The sequence below is a fragment of the Apostichopus japonicus genome, chromosome 13 (assembly GCF_037975245.1).
Source record: "Apostichopus japonicus isolate 1M-3 chromosome 13, ASM3797524v1, whole genome shotgun sequence".
Classification (NCBI taxonomy): Eukaryota; Metazoa; Echinodermata; class Holothuroidea; order Aspidochirotida; family Stichopodidae; genus Apostichopus; species Apostichopus japonicus.
The window spans coordinates 14,819,942-14,836,060 of record NC_092573.1 but is presented as its reverse complement, the minus strand read 5'-3'; the positions used below and the strand labels follow the sequence as shown (position 1 = coordinate 14,836,060).

The window sequence follows — 16,119 nt, the reverse complement described above, 5'->3', positions numbered from 1 at the left end:
GATTGTAGACTTATAAGTATTGAGCAGGCAGCTACAAAGATGTCCTTCCTTGCGGCTATTGTGAAGCCCAAGCTGAGTAATAGCTTTCATTGATTGATGTCGTCTTTTGTATAAATACAGTTAAGTTTTCGTGTTTACAGTACTACATAATGTGGAGTTAATAGGGCAATCGATGAACAAATGAATGGTCGTACCATGTATCCGGAGAGTCAACTATGTTAACTTTGTAGAGTTTATCGTTCGTATAGAGTTCTGCCCCATTTTAAAATCAATATCTGCATCGTGAAAACAACTCGGACTCCTTTAAATGTCTTTTTCCAGCCTTTATAAATTAATCAATAACGCCAAACTCATTATCCCAATGGGTATACCCTTAGGGTATTTCTAACACTATTGCGCAACAGGCTAGACGTCTGCTTGCACGGAAGCTTGGAAGGATCTGTATCCTCTGAACCGCTCGTGAATGTGAGTGCCTTGATGCTGTGATGAAACAATATCATCTGAAGAGTATATTTCAGCGCCTTAGACCACTCGGCCACGTTACCTATGTGGAAACATTAAACGAAACCTTCTCCATGAAATAATGTTTCTGTTCTTTTAAATAAAGTATGCCTTCTAAGCTTCCAAAAGAAATCATTTACATGGGGATTCGAACCCTAGCCATCTCAATGTTTGGTGCTTTAAACCAGCGCCTTGAACCACTCGGTCACAGTTACTATTCTGGAAACGCTAAACAAACGAACGTTCTCAATAAAATCATGTTCCTGTTCACTTTTATAAAATATGCCTTAATAAGCTTGTATGTCTTCTTTGATTCCAAAAGAGAAAAAATACATCTGGCAACGGTGGGATTCGATCACTCGGCCACGCTACCTATACAGAAATCACCAAACGAAATCTTCTCCATGAAATTGTGCTTCTGTTATTTCCTTGGAATATGTCGTCTTAGCTTAAAAAACCCAAAAACATTTACTCCTGGCAACGGTGGGATTCGAACATACGGCTAAGCATTGACGGTCGTATAAAACCAGCCCGTTTTTTAATTCTTTTTTATTTGAAGGCGAGCCCACTGGCTCACCCATTCACTAAAACAACATATACAATAAGTTCTTCTAAAGCAGCGCGTTAGAACACTCGGCCACGATACCTTTTTATGAAAACCACCAGGCGAAATCTTCTCCATGAAAATGTTTCTGTTATGTTCGTGAAATATGGCATTATCTTCTAAAATTAAAAAATTACTCCTGGCAGCGGTGGGATTCGAACCCACGCCATCGCAATGACTGGTGCCTTAAACCAGCGCCTTAGACCACTCGGCCACGCTACCTATACAGAAATCACCAAACAAAATCTTCTCCATGAAAATGGTTTCTGTTATTTTCTTGAAATAAAGCATTATCTTCTAAAATTAAAAATGTACTCCTGGCAGCGGTGGGATTCGAACCCACGCCATCGCAATGACTGGTGCCTTAAACCAGCGCCTTAGACCACTCGGCCACGCTACCTATACAGAAATCACCAAACGAAATCTTCTCCATGAAAATGGTTTCTGTTATTTTCTTGAAATATAGCATTATCTTCTAAAATTAAAAAAGTACTCCTGGCAGCGGTGGGATTCGAACCCACGCCATCGAAATGACTGGTGCCTAAAACCAGCGCCTTAGACCACTCGGCCACGCTACCTATACAGAAATCACCAAACGAAATCTTCTCCATGAAAATGGTTTCTGTTATTTTCTTGAAATATAGCATTATCTTCTAAAATTAAAAAAGTACTCCTGGCAGCGGTGGGATTCGAACCTACGCCATCGAAATGACTGGTGCCTAAAACCAGCGCCTTAGACCACTCGGCCACGCTACCTATACAGAAATCACCAGACGAAATCTTCTCCATCAAATTGTGCTTCTGTTATTTCCTTGGAATATGTCGTCTTAGCTTAAAAAACCCAAAAACATTTACTCCTGTCAACGGTGGGATTCGAACATACCGCTTAGCATTGACGGTCGTATAAAGCCAGCCCGTTTTTTAATGCTTTCTTATTAGAAGGCGAGCCCACTGGCTCACCCATTCACTAAAACAACATATACAATAAGTTCTTCTAAAGCAGCGCATTAGAACACTCGGCCAAGATACCATTTTATGAAAATCACCCAGCGAAATCTTCTCCATGAAAATGTTTCTGTTATTTTCGTGAAATATGGCATTATCTTCTAAAATTAAAAATTTACTCCTGGCAACGGTGGGATTCGAACCCACGCCATCGCAATGACTGGTGCCTTAAACCAGCGCTTTAGACCACTCGGCCACGCTACCTATACAGAAATCACCAAACGAAATCTTCTCCATGAAAATGGTTTCTGTTATTTTCTTGAAATATAGCATTATCTTCTAAAATTAAAAAAGTACTCCTGGCAGCGGTGGGATTCGAACCCACGCCATCGAAATGACTGGTGCCTAAAACCAGCGCCTTAGACCACTCGGCCACGCTACCTATCCAGAAATCACCAAACGAAATCTTCTCCATGAAAATGGTTTCTGTTATTTTCTTGAAATATGGCATAATCTTCTAAAATTAAAAATGTACTCCTGGCAGCGGTGGGATTCGAACCCACGCCATCGAAATGACTGGTGCCTAAAACCAGCGCCTTAGACCACTCGGCCACGCTACCTATACAGAAATCACCAAACGAAATCTTCTCCATCAAATTGTGCTTCTGTTATTTCCTTGGAATATGTCTTCTTAGCTTAAAAAACCCAAAAACATTTACTCCTGTCAACGGTACGATTCGAGCATACCGCTTAGCATTGACGGTCGTATAAAACCAGCCCGCTTTTTAATGCTTTTTTATTAGAAGGCGAGCCCACTGGCTCACCCATTCACTAAAACAACATATACAATAAGTTATTCTAAAACAGCGCGTTAGAACACTCGGCCACGATACCTTTTTATGAAAATCACCCAGCGAAATCTTCTCCATGAAAATGTTTCTGTTATGTTCGTGAAATATGGCATTATCTTCTAAAATTAAAAATTTACTCCTGGCAACGGTGGGATTCGAACCCACGCCATCGCAATGACTGGTGCCTTAAACCAGCGCCTTAGACCACTCGGCGACGCTACCTATACAGAAATCACCAAACGAAATCTTCTCCATGAAAATGGTTTCTGTTATTTTCTTTTTTTTTTTTTTTTTAATGTTCACTTTATTCAACCAAAATCAAAATGTACAGATAAAACAAGTGCACTTAGTGCACTTTTTGACAAGTACTAAACAGAATTTAGTAAACAAAAAAAAATAATCCAAACAGTTAATGCAGAACAAAGGAAGTATATATTAAGACCTTAGAAAAGAAAAACAAAACCTTAAGAGAAATTTGTCTTGAGATTAATATGAAGTTTGTCTTTTTTAATTTTAACAAAAGACGTTCCGGACGTCCAAAGTTTACTGAACTGATGTTTTGTAAGACGACTGAAGTCTGCTTCTACTCGGGTTTTAATTTCTTTTGCAATAATCGAGAGAAGAGCAGTCCCAGTTTGGGCTTGGTCTTCAAAAATGTGAAGGCACCTTGACTTCCAAATAGCAAATTTCGTAATACAAAAGATAAACCAAATTCTGTTGAAAACTATCTGTGGAAAGTCGACACAAGGGAATCCAAACAAATACAGTTTCATGTTAAATGAGCTGTTATCACCAGCTAATCTGTGAAAAATTTTCTCTACCCAAATCAAAACTGTCTTGGCTTTTGGGCATTCCCAGAAAATGTGAGAAATAGTCTCAATTTCGTTACACTGCTCGCAAGGACAAATACCGTCACCCATTCCCCAGTCCTTTATCCTTTTACCGGTGTACAAAATGTGATGTGCTAGACGCCATTGAAAATCCATTAATTTGTTGCCTAGCATGTTACTAAAAGCCAGCTTCCAGATGGTCTCCCAAGGGAACGTTGGGTAATCTCTAACAGCAATTAAGTTGGCACCACTGGGTTGAAGGGATTTAGTAATAAGTTTGATACTCTTACTGGACTGAAAGAAAAGGCTGTCCATTGAATGTAACCTCCTAATGATATCACTTGCGTAAAGTAACGAGGGTGGACAAACGGCAGAGTTTGGCCGCGTATTGGACCATAACTGAGGGAAGACTCTACGCAGTGGCATGGCCAGAAAGAAACGAGCTATAATAAAATGGATAGGCGGGTCTTGCATGCGAGTCAGCAAGGTAAATAACGGTCTAATTAACAATGCATCCATCTTATTTCTAAAACTATCTAAACCTAAGCCGCCTTGTAGTCTGTCCAAGATGATGACTTTCCTAGACACAAGGTCGGGTTTGTTTTCACCCCAAATAAAGGAGAAAACGGCTTTGTTTACTTCCTTGACCACACTATCAGGCACACGAAAAACGGGGGCCACAAAGTAAAACAGTGGATAAATAACAGTATTAGTAACCAGTACTTTGCCTAGGAGAGTCAAATGTCTGCTGCTCCAAGATTTAGCACGTAGAGTGGCAGATTTAACCTTTGTAGCCCAATTACAATGGACAGCCTCCTTTGAACCAAAGGTCACACCCGTGATTTTGATTGAAGAGGTACTCCAATGAATGTTGGTGGGTAACTGACGAGAGGCAAACGTACCCAACTTTAAGCCACAAGTCTTGCTCATGTTTACAGAAGCACCGGTAGCTTTTTGAAAAAGTTTAAACACATTAAAATACTGTGCGATATCACCAATATTGGTTGCAACACATGTGGCGTCATCCGCGTATTGAAGAAATTTAACACGTCTGCCACTCCCACCAGGGATGGGAAAGCCCCGGATGCTATTGCAACTATTAATATATCTAGAAATTGGCTCAATAAATAACACATACAGAACCGGTGAAAGGGGGCAGCCCTGCCTCACCCCTCGAGCAATGGGTATGATATCAGAGAGATTTCCCTTGATAAGAATACGACTGTAAATATTGTTGTACAAAATAGTCACCCATTTTCGAAAATTGCTACCAAACCGTAACTTCTCGAGAACTCTCATAAGAAATGACCAAGAAACTTTATCAAAAGCTTTGTGTTGGTCGATTGAGATGAGGGCACAATCAATTTTCTTCATGGCTGAATAATCAATTATATCTCTAATTATGAACATATTATCGTGAATAGATCTGCCAGGGACAGAACATGTTTGATGCTCGTTTACAATAGTGGGCAATACTTTAGACATTCTGATTTGTAGAACCTTCGAGATCAATTTATAGTCTGTGTTAAGCAGACTGATTGGACGCCAATTGGTTGGGTCAGTCTTATCACCTTTCTTTGGGAGAAGGGTAACGATGCCTGTACGCTGAGACATTGACATAGTGCCAGTTTTGAAAATGTTGTTATAAACACCGAGGAGGTCTTCGCCCAACATATCTAGGAAGGAGGAATAGAATTCATATGGAAGACCATCAATACCCGGAGATTTGTTATTGGAAGCAAGCGACAGAGCAATCTTTATCTCATCTAGAGTGATTGGTTTTTCAAGACTTTCAATGTCCTCATCATTTAACATGTTGTGCAAACTATTAATGAAAACATCTTGAGAACTCTCGTCAAACCCTTCGTGGTTGGAATAGAGATCACTAAAGAATTTGTGGAAAACCTCTATAATTTCCTTATTATTGCAGGTAATATTACCGTCCGGTTTGCGGACTTGATGAACAACTTTCTGATCGGCTTGACGTTTTTCTTTTCTAAAGAAAAAGGCAGATGGTTTTTCCCCTTCTTCAAGAAATTTAGCTCTAGAACGAATGTAAGCACCCCTTAACTCAGTGTTAATAATATCATCGATTTCCTGAGAATTTGAAGTCGCACAAAGCGTTTGAAGCTCTTTAAGCCGATTTCTCTTCTGACGAGCAATGCGGGAGCTGTGCCGAACCGCAAGCGTTTTAATTCTAGACTTAACGTTCTCCCACCAATCAGATAAAGCATTAAAACCTGGCTTCAGAGTAGACCAAAGCTTATAATAAACACGTAATTCTTTGCAGAATTCCTTATCATTGTTAAGAGACACATTGTACTTCCAATAACCTTTCCCCCGAGTAGCAGTGTGAGGAATTTTGATGTTGACCTGAATAGGCTTATGGTCAGAATAAGGGATCGGCGACGTAGTCGCTTTGTTGACAAAAAAATCTCTCGAAGAGTAGATTCGATCAAGTCTAGAACTTTGACTGTTGTTAAAACGAAACCAGGTATGACCGGGTATGGTGGGGTGGATAACCCTATAACAATCAACAAGATTATAAGTGACAATAAGATCGTTGATCTCATCCCGGCCTACAAAAGCAGAACGGTTGGACGAAATGTTTGAGCGATCGATGTCATCCATTACACAATTAAAATCGCCCCCCAAAATAATAGGATCGTAACCACGGGTGTAAGTGTAAATTTGCCTGAAAAACGCTTTCCTTTCACTCGGGGCGTTAGGCGCATAAATGTTACAAACCCGTACAGTACTGTTATGAATAGTGCAGAGGGCAGAAATGCAACGACCAGAGGTATCGTGTCTTACTTGCGAAATGACGCAACACAGTTTACTACTGAAAGCAATACCCACCCCACAAGAGTGATTAGAAGAACTAGGGGAGAAAATGAAAGGACCACCCCATTGACGTCTGAAAAATTGAGAGTCGGCACTATCCGACAAATACAGTTCTTGCAGAAGAATAATATCAAAATTGAATATCTTAGCCCATTGTAAAATCTTTGAACATTTTTTGTTGTCTCTTAGTCCATTAACGTTAAGTGAAGCAATCGATAGGTTCATAGTAGCCATAGAGAGAGATAAAGTAAAGAACAGAACGAGATGTATACCACAATGAGATTCCGATGATCAGGCATTCCTTAAAAAATACCTGTCGAAAAATTCTATCTCCTTTTTACTGACAAATTCTGGGTGCTCGTCAGCCATATGTAAGATCCATTCCTGGGGGGATTTACACGTATTCTTGCATGACTTCATAGCACATGGGTACTTTGACGGTTTCAGCTTTGGGTGGGCGTTTAACAGGTGCTCTTTCAAAACGTGATACTCAGAAAAAACTTCCGGGCATCCCTTTGCTTTACATGAGTGCCATGGCTCATCCTCTAGAAAAATTTGTGACATTTTCACACTATCTTTGGGGTCCTCGGCGGGGAAGCGAAGACTTGACCTGGATCTTTCTGGTCTTTTGACTGCTTCAGGTTGGGAGACACTTTTTCTCTTGGGTCTTAAGCTGGGACGAAATTTATTATCCCCAACGATGTCCTCTTGTGACGATATTTCAGGTGAAGGTTTAGACTGTCTTCTTTCGCTGTTCGATACTTCCCGATGTTCTGTTTGAGGGGTGGCCCAGCTACTTGATGCTAAAGACATTGTCTCCATAACCTCTGTGTTTTCGAACAAATCTGTGTCGCTATCGTTGATTGTTTGACTTTCTTCTTTTTTCTCTAGGTCCTGTGTCATACCTTGTGTATCGACCGTTTCGGCATTGGTGTTGCCGTCAGTTACTTTTGCCGTTGGCTCGTCAGTTTCTTCCGACATTGTTGCCTCTTGTTGCACGACAGCAGGACCCTTGACCCAGGCTCTGGCGGTAGGGCTGATTTTGTTCGCAAAGGAAATTGGGCAGCTACGAGAGGTGTGCCCCAACTTTTCGCATACGGTGCACTTAACTTCAGTCACACATTGCTTTGCTGTATGTCCAATTTCGTGACAGTTGTAGCACTTTATCTGGTCACAGTGTTTTGCTTCATGTCCGTTTGCTCCACATTTCAGGCACGTTCTGGGCTGGCCTCTATATCGCACCCAACAGTTTCTTCCACCAAGTCTTAAGGATGAGGGGATGTCTTTGGTGATTTCAACCTGATACTGCCGAATCCCATTAAACACCTGTGGGTAGTCGGAAAGTGTAAGGAAACGACCACTCACAACTTTACCGTAACGGCCTAGAATATACCTCACCACGTTGTCCCCCAATTCATATGGTACATGCAAAACCGTAACTAGCGTCGTGCAACCGGTATATGTTGTTGCAGTGCAGCAATCTGCACTCGATAGAGCAGGCCAAAACTTCTTCTTCAAATCTACTGTTTTGAAAGTCACGTCCCATAGTCTACCGGGGAGTTCCTGAACCGCCGTTAGATGTTCTCCGGGATCTATGCACTTTTCCTTCAAAAGATTAAAAATAACTGACTTCCCCTCACTACAATCTAGGTGAAGCTGTATGGACGTGTCTCGACTAAGAGCAGCCATGTTGATTTTCAATTATTTATGTTATTTTGTTTATAAGTATGTCTTCTTTGCCAAAAGAAAAAATACATCTGGCAACGGTGGGATTCGAACCCACGCCATCGCAATGACTGGTGCCTTAAACCAGCGCTTTAGACCACTCGGCCACGTTACCTATACAAAAATCAGCAAACAAAACTTCTCCATGAAAATGGTTTCTGTTATTTTCTTGAAATATGGCATTATCTTCTAAAGTTAAAAATGTACTCCTGGCAGCGGTGGGATTCGAACCCACGCCATCGAAATGACTGGTGCCTAAAACCAGCGCCTTAGACCACTCGGCCACGCTACCTATACAGAAATCACTTAACGAAATCTTCTCCATGAAATTGTGCTTCTGTTATTTCCTTGGAATATGTCTTCTTAGCTTAAAAAAAACCCAAAACATTTACTCCTGGCAACGGTGGGATTCGAACATACCGCTTGGCATTGACGGTCGTAAAAAGCCAGCCCGTTTTGAAATGCTTTTTTATTTGAAGGCCAGCCCACTGGCTCACCCATTCACTAAAACAACATATTCAATAATGTCTTCTAAAGCAGCGCGTTAGAACACTCGGCCACGACACCTTTTTATGAAAATTGCCAGGCGAAATCTTCTCCATGAAAATGTTTCTGTTATTTTCGTGAAGTATGGCATTATCTTCTAAAATTAAAAATTTACTCCTGGCAACGGTGGGATTCGAACCCACGCCATCGCAATGACTGGTGCCTTAAACCAGCGCCTTAGACCACTCGGCCACGCTACCTATACAGAAATCACCAAACGAAATCTTCTCCATGAAATGGTTTCTGTAATTTTTTTAAATATGGCATTATCTTCTAAAATTAAAAATTTACTCCTGGCAGCAGTGGGATTCAAACCCACGCCATCGCAATGACTGGTGCCTAAAACCAGCGCCGCAGACCACTCGGCCACGCTACTTATACAGAAATCCCTTAACGAAATCTTCTCCATGAAATTGTGCTCCTGTTATTTTCTTGAAATATGTCTTCTTAGCTTAAAAAAATGTTTACTCTTGGCAACGGTGGGTTTCGAACCCACGGCTTAGCAATGACGGTCGTATAAAGCCAGTCCGTTTTTAAAATGTTTATATTTGAAGGCGAGCCCACTGGCTCACCCATTCACCAAACAAAATATACAATAAGTTCTTCTAAACCGGCGCGTAAGAATACTCGGCCACGATACCTTAGATGAAAATCACCAAACAAAATCTCCTCCATGAAAATGGTTTCTGTAATTTTCATAAAATATGGCATTATCTTCTCAAATTAAAAATTTACTCCTGGCAGCGGTGGGATTCGAACCCACGCCATCGAAATGACTGGTGCCTAAAACCAGCGCCTTAGACCACTCGGCCACGCTACCTATACAGAAACCATTATATGAAACCTCTATGGAATTATGTTTCTGTTTTTTGTTTTGTTTTTTGTTTATAAAAGATGTCTTCTTATATTCCAAAATAAACATTGACATCTGGCAACAGTGGGATTTGAACCCACGCCATCGCAATGACTGGTGCCTTAAACCAGCGACTTTTTTATATTTTGTTTTCCATTTTATATTTGAAGGCGAGCCCACTGGCTCACCCATTCACCAAACAATATATACAATAAGTTCTTACAGAACTTTTTAATAAAATAAACACTATAATTATCGTTAGTAACTCACACATGTTGTTCTTATACCATAATCGGTATGTTATTACAAAATACGTTTTACTTAATTCGATTGTAATCTCATACAGTATATATTACTTTGAAATTTTAGTTATAGTAAGTCAAGTAAATTGTAACTCATTGAATTAATATAGGCTTAATTTTTACAGCTATAGCCCTACCTAAATATGCGTATACAGGCATTAGTAAATAATAATAACTTATCATACAGTTAGTCGGCTCAAAAATTATATTGATTTAGCCTCTATCTAAATAGTACTGCAGGCAGGTTTAATCTTTGTCGGCTAAAAGTAGAACTTTACCTTTTCCATAAAACTGAAAAAAAAAAATTATCTAAATTTGAATGGTTCACGTAAACCTCATAAATAGGACGTAACTTCTTCTTTAGAGGATTATGAAAACAGGCTGTAATATTAATAGTACCACCATTATAAATAATTGCATTACGGCTTTTCCATATTACAGATTTATATAGTCTACAAGGAGACTATCTTAATGTTTTGCATTAAGACCTTGACCAAATAATGTTCCTAAGGTCCAACGATAATGGCTGTCAATTAATTGTAATTTATTTAGTTTGTTGGTTAAATTTTTCCAAAGGGGTAATATTTATGGGCAATTTATAATTAAAGGTGATGTATTGTTTCAATCGAACTTTGTACACAAAATGTACACAGAGGAGAATCAATCATTTTGAATGTATACAATTTATAATTATTTTATAATCGATTTCAGCATCTGTATTACACTTAGGCGTTTTCAAGACATTTTCCAACCTAGTTGCAAAAGATATATCTGCATAATTTTTCTTCCAATAGATATCACCATTAGGGTATTATTTCTTAAAGTACGTAAAATGTCAGATGCCTTTTTACAAGTTAATACAGCACCATCAATTGTTTCACAACCACATCGAGAATGAATGGCGTATTGTAAGTCGGATTGTGTAGATACCACCCTGTCGGATGAATAGATCTCTGTCAACCAGTTCTCGGGTAATTCATTCATTACCATAGAAATAGTCGTTTGTACTTCATTCAAGGAAATAGGATTATCGGCATTAGTAAGTGTTATGCATTCATGAACGGCTTCTGATGGGATAACCTCATACATAAGGTCACCAACCATAATTATACCCCCATCAATAAAAAATACTGTTAAAAAGAGTCTCACCGTTCTCATCGCGTAAGAGAGGGTTATGGAAAATTGGTTGGATAGGCATCTCCTATCGTGTGATAGGTTCTACAAATTAGCCCTGTGTAATATTTATCCATGCGAGCAGCATTTCTATGGCAAAAGGTTGTATAGTGTGTAAAGATTTAGCCTGAGGATCCACTTTAGCAATACCCAATCCAAGCTTCATATTTTCGTACTTATTCAGAAAAAATAACATTAATGCCTTTTAATGACATTTTGCAATTCCATTTAACAGTTTGCTAACTAATTTAATTCTTAAAGAATTTCGTGTAGTTTCAAAGTCACATAGCTTGAGCCATATTTTACTTATAGGCAGCATTAATGACTTAAACCTGATTAGAGGTGTTTTCCCATTCCATATAAAATCAGTTACTGCCTGACGAATTGAGTCTAATACCCAACTCGGCACAGAAAAATTACTCATTAAATACACGAACCTAGATATTATTAAGGAATTAACAACTAATACTTTGCCTTTAAGTGATAGCTTTCTTAATGTCCATCTTTTTAGTAACGATGTACATATTTCTAGTTTATTTTCCAGTTTTGGACTTCAATAATCCAATTCACATTTCCAATAGAAACACATAGAACATCAATATAATCTTTCCTTACAGGAAAATTAAAATTCGTTAGGTTCATCTTGGGTTTGGTCTATTATTAAATGCTAATTTTAGTCCAAGTTACATTTTGAACCTGATGCTTGTTCATATATATTAATTGTATCTTTAATTGCATATATACTTGTAACATTTGAAACAAAGAAAGTTGTATCATCAGCATGCTGAAACAATTTAATTTCGGTGTTGCATATTTTAATTCCAGAAATTTCCGGATTATTACAAATTATTTTATGAAAGGCTTCTGTGATAAGAACATATAATATAGCTGAAATTGGACATCATTGCCTAACTCCTCATTTAATTCAGAACAAATCAGAGACAAAACCATTGTGTATAATACTGACATCACAATGACTATAATCGGCCACGCTATACCTATACTGGAACCCAAATCTCCACGAAATTATGTCACTGTTATGTTTGTTTATAAAATATGTTTTCTTAGATTCCAACAGAAACTTTTTTACATTTGGCAACGGTGGGATCCGAACCCACGCCATCGAAATGACTGGTGCCTTAAACCAGCGCCTTAGACCGCTCGGCCACGCTACCTATACAGAAATCACTTAACAAAACCTGCATAAAATTATGTTCCTGTTATTTTTTCTGTCATTTTATTGTCAATTTCATTCTACAAACTGTTAATAAGATATACCTTATTACACAAATTAATCTTATTGGTAATTTGGAAGGTTAATAGAAAGAAATACACCTTTATCGTCATAACACAATGCACAGAACTATTATAAACATACAACATTACACAAAATAATAAACACTAGTACACTGTAATACATTATTTAAAATTAATTATGTTGTTGGCCCTCAGTGGACACACTCGTGATTCGAATTTTTACGGAAACGATCAATTCGAAACAAACAATTCAATGTTTCTAATATTTTCTTGAAATAAGTTTTCTAGTTTCTTCCCAAACATAACACACACATTAACATCTGGCAGCGGTGGGACACGAGCACACGCCATCGCAATGACTTGCGCCTAAACCAGCAGTTTAAAAAAAAAATCATTTGAAGGCGAGCCCACTGGCTCACCCATTCACAAAATAAACCAGCGCCTTAGAACACTCAGCCACCTAACCTATATTGAAATCACAATACGAAATCTTTTCCATGAAATTATGTTTCTGTTATTTTCTTTAAATTTTGTAGCTTCTAAAATTAAAAATGTACTCCTGGCAGCGGTGGGATTCGAACCCACGCCATCGAAATGACTGGTGCCTTAAACCAGCGCCTTAGACCACTCGGCCACGCTACCTATACTGAAACCATTATACGAAATATCTATGAAATTATTTTACTGTTATTTTTGTTTATAAAGTATGTCTTCTTTGATTCCAAAAGAAAAAAATACATCTGGCAACGGTGGGATTCGAACCCACGCCATCGAAATGACTGGTGCCTTAAACCAGAGCCTTAGACCGCTCGGCCACGCTACCTGTACAGAAATCACTTCACGAAACCTACTCAATGAATTCATGTTTCTATTTTGTTCTTTCATTTTATTGTCGATTTCATTGTAAAAAAACTGTAAATAAAATATAAATAATTACAAAACTTAATCTTATTAACAATTTGGAAGATGACAATAAGGAATTACACCTTTATCGTCATAATACAATGCAGAGCTATTATAAACATACAACATTACACGACATAATACACACCTGTACACTGTAATACGTTATTTACACTTAATGATGTTGTTGGCCCTCAGTGGACACATTCGTAACTCGAATGTCTAGTCTAGTGTTGTTAGCGAGATATCCACTCTTGTGGTACTAACAGTCTGCTGGCTAAACAAGATAGCCAGAGATTAGGTGGATTAACAAGGGGGGGGGGGGGAGCAACAGATTTAACTTGAACAGACTTCTAACAATGTCACAATCCTTACTGTACGACAGTGACATCTCGGAACTGTGTGAGGACTTGAATTCCACCAAAGATGTGGATAACATGTACGTTTACAAGTAAACTTATTCAGGTTAGAAGTTATATCTTTCCCTGGGCCAGAAACTGGGCGAGAATGATGAAACAATTAAAATAAACAAAATATTGATAAAGTTGGACTTTCCCAATCAAAGTATGATGTCGCTTGCTCCATGCTTCAAATGGCATTTGTTACCATGATAACATTGTGCATACGTCGCATCTAAAAGAAAATAATTTCATCTGGCAGCGATGGGATTCGAACCCACGCCATCGAAATGACTGGTGCCTAAAACCAGCGCCTTAGACCACTCGGCCACGCTACCTACACTGGAATCATTAAACCAAACCTCCACGATATTATGTTACTGCTATTGTTTGTTTATAAAATATGTCATCTTAGATTCCAACAGAAAAGATTTACATCTGGCAACGGTGGGATTCGAACCCACGCCATCGAAATGACTGGTGCCTAAAACCAGCGCCTTAGACCACTCGGCCACGCTACCTATACTGAAACAATTATACGAAACCTCTATGAAATTAGGTTTATTTTATTCTTGTTTATAAAGTATGTCTTCTTGGATTCCAAAAGAAAAAAGTACATCTGGCAACGGTGGGATTCGAACCCACGCCATCGCAATGACTGGTGCCTAAAACCAGCGCCTTAGACCACTCGGCAACGCTACCTATACTGAAACAATTATACGAAACCTCTATGAAATTAGGTTTATTTTATTCTTGTTTATAAAGTATGTCTTCTTGGATTCCAAAAGAAAAAAGTACATCTGGCAACGGTGGGATTCGAACCCACGCCATCGCAATGACTGGTGCCTTAAACCAGCTCCTTAGACCACTCGGCCACGCTACCTATACATAAATCACTTAACGAAACCTTCTCCATGAAATTATGTTTCTTTTATTGTTTCTTTCAGTTGAATTTCATTGTACAAAACTGTAAATAAAATAAACCTAAATACACAAATTAATCTTATTAATAATTTGAAAGGTAAAAAGAAGGAAATACACAATAAGTGCCAAAAACACTATGGACAGAACTATTATGAACATAGGCCTGCAACATATCATAAATAATACACACCTGTACACTGTTATACATTATTTACAATGAATTATGTATAGTCGACCCTCAGTGGAAACACTCGTGACTCGAAAATTACGGAAACGATCAATTCGAAACCAACAATTCCATGTTTCTATTATTTTCTTGAAATAAGTCTTCTTAGCTTCCCCCCCCCCCCAAAAAAAACCCCATTTAAACATCTGGCAGCGGTGGAATTCGAACTCACGCCATCGCAATGACTGGTGCCTTAAACCAGCGCCTTAGACCACTCGGCCACGCTACCTATACCGAAATCACTTGACGAAACCTTCTCCATGAAAATGTGCTTCTGTTATTTTCTTGAAATATGTCTTCTTAGCTTTAAACATTTTTTTTACTCCTGGCAATGGTGGGATTCGAACCCACGGCTTAGCAATGACGGTCGTATAAAGCCAGTCCGTTTTTAAAATGTTTTTTATTTGAAGGCGATCCCACTGGCTCACACATTCACCAGACAGTATAAACAATAAGTTCTTCTAAACCAGCGCGTAAGATGAATCGGCAACGATACCTTTCATGAAAATCACCCAAACGAAATCTCCTCCATGAAAATAGTTTCTGTAATTTTCTTAAAATATGGCATTATCTTCTAAAATTAAAAAATTACTTCTGGCAGTGGTGGGATTCGAACCCACGCCATCGAAATGACTGGTGCCTAAAACCAGCGCCTTAGACCACTCGGCCACGCTACCTAAACAGAAATCACTTAACGAAATATTCTCCATGAAATTGTGCCTCTGTTATTTTCTTGAAATATGTCTCCTTATCTTCCAAAAAAAAAATTACTCCTGGCAACGGTGGGATTCGAACCCACGGCTTAGCAATGACGGTCGTATAAAGCCAGTCCGTTTTTTCATTTTTCTTTTATTTGAAGGCGAGCCCACTGGCTCACCCATTCACTAAAACAATATATACAATAAGTTCTTCTTCTCAACCAGCGCATTAGAACACTCGGCCACGCTACCTATTCTGTTATTTTCTTGATATATGGCATTAGCTTCTTAAATTAACCTCTATGAATTTATGTTTATGTTATTTTTTTTATAAGTATGTCTTCTTTGCCAAAAGAAAAAAATACATCTGGCAACGGTGGGATTCGAACCCACGCCATCGCAATGACTGGTGCCTTAAACCAGCGCCTTAGACCACTCGGCCACGCTACCTATACAAAAATCACCGAACGAAATCTCCTCCATGAAAATAGTTTCTGTAATTTTCTTAAAATATGGCATTATCTTCTAAAATTAAAAAA

General features: G+C 38.7%; 22 non-coding genes across 22 annotated transcripts; all 22 read right to left on the bottom strand.

Annotated features, from left to right (window-relative positions):
• Positions 1 to 1,245: 1,245 nt before the first annotated feature.
• Trnal-aag (transfer RNA leucine (anticodon AAG)) lies at positions 1,246 to 1,327 on the bottom strand. Its single transcript has one exon. It is a non-coding gene; the product is annotated as a tRNA-Leu (tRNA).
• A 96-nt stretch (positions 1,328 to 1,423) lies between these two features.
• On the bottom strand, positions 1,424 to 1,505 carry Trnal-aag (transfer RNA leucine (anticodon AAG)). Its single transcript has one exon. It is a non-coding gene; the product is annotated as a tRNA-Leu (tRNA).
• A 96-nt stretch (positions 1,506 to 1,601) lies between these two features.
• Trnal-uag (transfer RNA leucine (anticodon UAG)) lies at positions 1,602 to 1,683 on the bottom strand. Its single transcript has one exon. It is a non-coding gene; the product is annotated as a tRNA-Leu (tRNA).
• A 96-nt stretch (positions 1,684 to 1,779) lies between these two features.
• Positions 1,780 to 1,861, bottom strand: Trnal-uag (transfer RNA leucine (anticodon UAG)). Its single transcript has one exon. It is a non-coding gene; the product is annotated as a tRNA-Leu (tRNA).
• Positions 1,862 to 2,232: 371 nt separating this feature from the next.
• Positions 2,233 to 2,314, bottom strand: Trnal-aag (transfer RNA leucine (anticodon AAG)). Its single transcript has one exon. It is a non-coding gene; the product is annotated as a tRNA-Leu (tRNA).
• A 96-nt stretch (positions 2,315 to 2,410) lies between these two features.
• Trnal-uag (transfer RNA leucine (anticodon UAG)) lies at positions 2,411 to 2,492 on the bottom strand. Its single transcript has one exon. It is a non-coding gene; the product is annotated as a tRNA-Leu (tRNA).
• Positions 2,493 to 2,588: 96 nt separating this feature from the next.
• On the bottom strand, positions 2,589 to 2,670 carry Trnal-uag (transfer RNA leucine (anticodon UAG)). The gene has a single exon. It is a non-coding gene; the product is annotated as a tRNA-Leu (tRNA).
• A 371-nt stretch (positions 2,671 to 3,041) lies between these two features.
• On the bottom strand, positions 3,042 to 3,123 carry Trnal-aag (transfer RNA leucine (anticodon AAG)). Its single transcript has one exon. It is a non-coding gene; the product is annotated as a tRNA-Leu (tRNA).
• A 5,210-nt stretch (positions 3,124 to 8,333) lies between these two features.
• On the bottom strand, positions 8,334 to 8,415 carry Trnal-aag (transfer RNA leucine (anticodon AAG)). Its single transcript has one exon. It is a non-coding gene; the product is annotated as a tRNA-Leu (tRNA).
• A 95-nt stretch (positions 8,416 to 8,510) lies between these two features.
• Trnal-uag (transfer RNA leucine (anticodon UAG)) lies at positions 8,511 to 8,592 on the bottom strand. The gene has a single exon. It is a non-coding gene; the product is annotated as a tRNA-Leu (tRNA).
• Positions 8,593 to 8,964: 372 nt separating this feature from the next.
• Trnal-aag (transfer RNA leucine (anticodon AAG)) lies at positions 8,965 to 9,046 on the bottom strand. Its single transcript has one exon. It is a non-coding gene; the product is annotated as a tRNA-Leu (tRNA).
• Positions 9,047 to 9,584: 538 nt separating this feature from the next.
• Positions 9,585 to 9,666, bottom strand: Trnal-uag (transfer RNA leucine (anticodon UAG)). Its single transcript has one exon. It is a non-coding gene; the product is annotated as a tRNA-Leu (tRNA).
• A 2,601-nt stretch (positions 9,667 to 12,267) lies between these two features.
• Trnal-aag (transfer RNA leucine (anticodon AAG)) lies at positions 12,268 to 12,349 on the bottom strand. The gene has a single exon. It is a non-coding gene; the product is annotated as a tRNA-Leu (tRNA).
• Positions 12,350 to 12,991: 642 nt separating this feature from the next.
• Trnal-aag (transfer RNA leucine (anticodon AAG)) lies at positions 12,992 to 13,073 on the bottom strand. The gene has a single exon. It is a non-coding gene; the product is annotated as a tRNA-Leu (tRNA).
• Positions 13,074 to 13,172: 99 nt separating this feature from the next.
• Positions 13,173 to 13,254, bottom strand: Trnal-aag (transfer RNA leucine (anticodon AAG)). Its single transcript has one exon. It is a non-coding gene; the product is annotated as a tRNA-Leu (tRNA).
• A 734-nt stretch (positions 13,255 to 13,988) lies between these two features.
• Trnal-uag (transfer RNA leucine (anticodon UAG)) lies at positions 13,989 to 14,070 on the bottom strand. The gene has a single exon. It is a non-coding gene; the product is annotated as a tRNA-Leu (tRNA).
• A 101-nt stretch (positions 14,071 to 14,171) lies between these two features.
• On the bottom strand, positions 14,172 to 14,253 carry Trnal-uag (transfer RNA leucine (anticodon UAG)). Its single transcript has one exon. It is a non-coding gene; the product is annotated as a tRNA-Leu (tRNA).
• A 99-nt stretch (positions 14,254 to 14,352) lies between these two features.
• On the bottom strand, positions 14,353 to 14,434 carry Trnal-uag (transfer RNA leucine (anticodon UAG)). Its single transcript has one exon. It is a non-coding gene; the product is annotated as a tRNA-Leu (tRNA).
• Positions 14,435 to 14,533: 99 nt separating this feature from the next.
• Positions 14,534 to 14,615, bottom strand: Trnal-aag (transfer RNA leucine (anticodon AAG)). Its single transcript has one exon. It is a non-coding gene; the product is annotated as a tRNA-Leu (tRNA).
• A 414-nt stretch (positions 14,616 to 15,029) lies between these two features.
• On the bottom strand, positions 15,030 to 15,111 carry Trnal-aag (transfer RNA leucine (anticodon AAG)). Its single transcript has one exon. It is a non-coding gene; the product is annotated as a tRNA-Leu (tRNA).
• Positions 15,112 to 15,477: 366 nt separating this feature from the next.
• On the bottom strand, positions 15,478 to 15,559 carry Trnal-uag (transfer RNA leucine (anticodon UAG)). Its single transcript has one exon. It is a non-coding gene; the product is annotated as a tRNA-Leu (tRNA).
• A 389-nt stretch (positions 15,560 to 15,948) lies between these two features.
• Positions 15,949 to 16,030, bottom strand: Trnal-aag (transfer RNA leucine (anticodon AAG)). Its single transcript has one exon. It is a non-coding gene; the product is annotated as a tRNA-Leu (tRNA).
• Between the last annotated feature and the right edge of the window lie 89 nt (positions 16,031 to 16,119).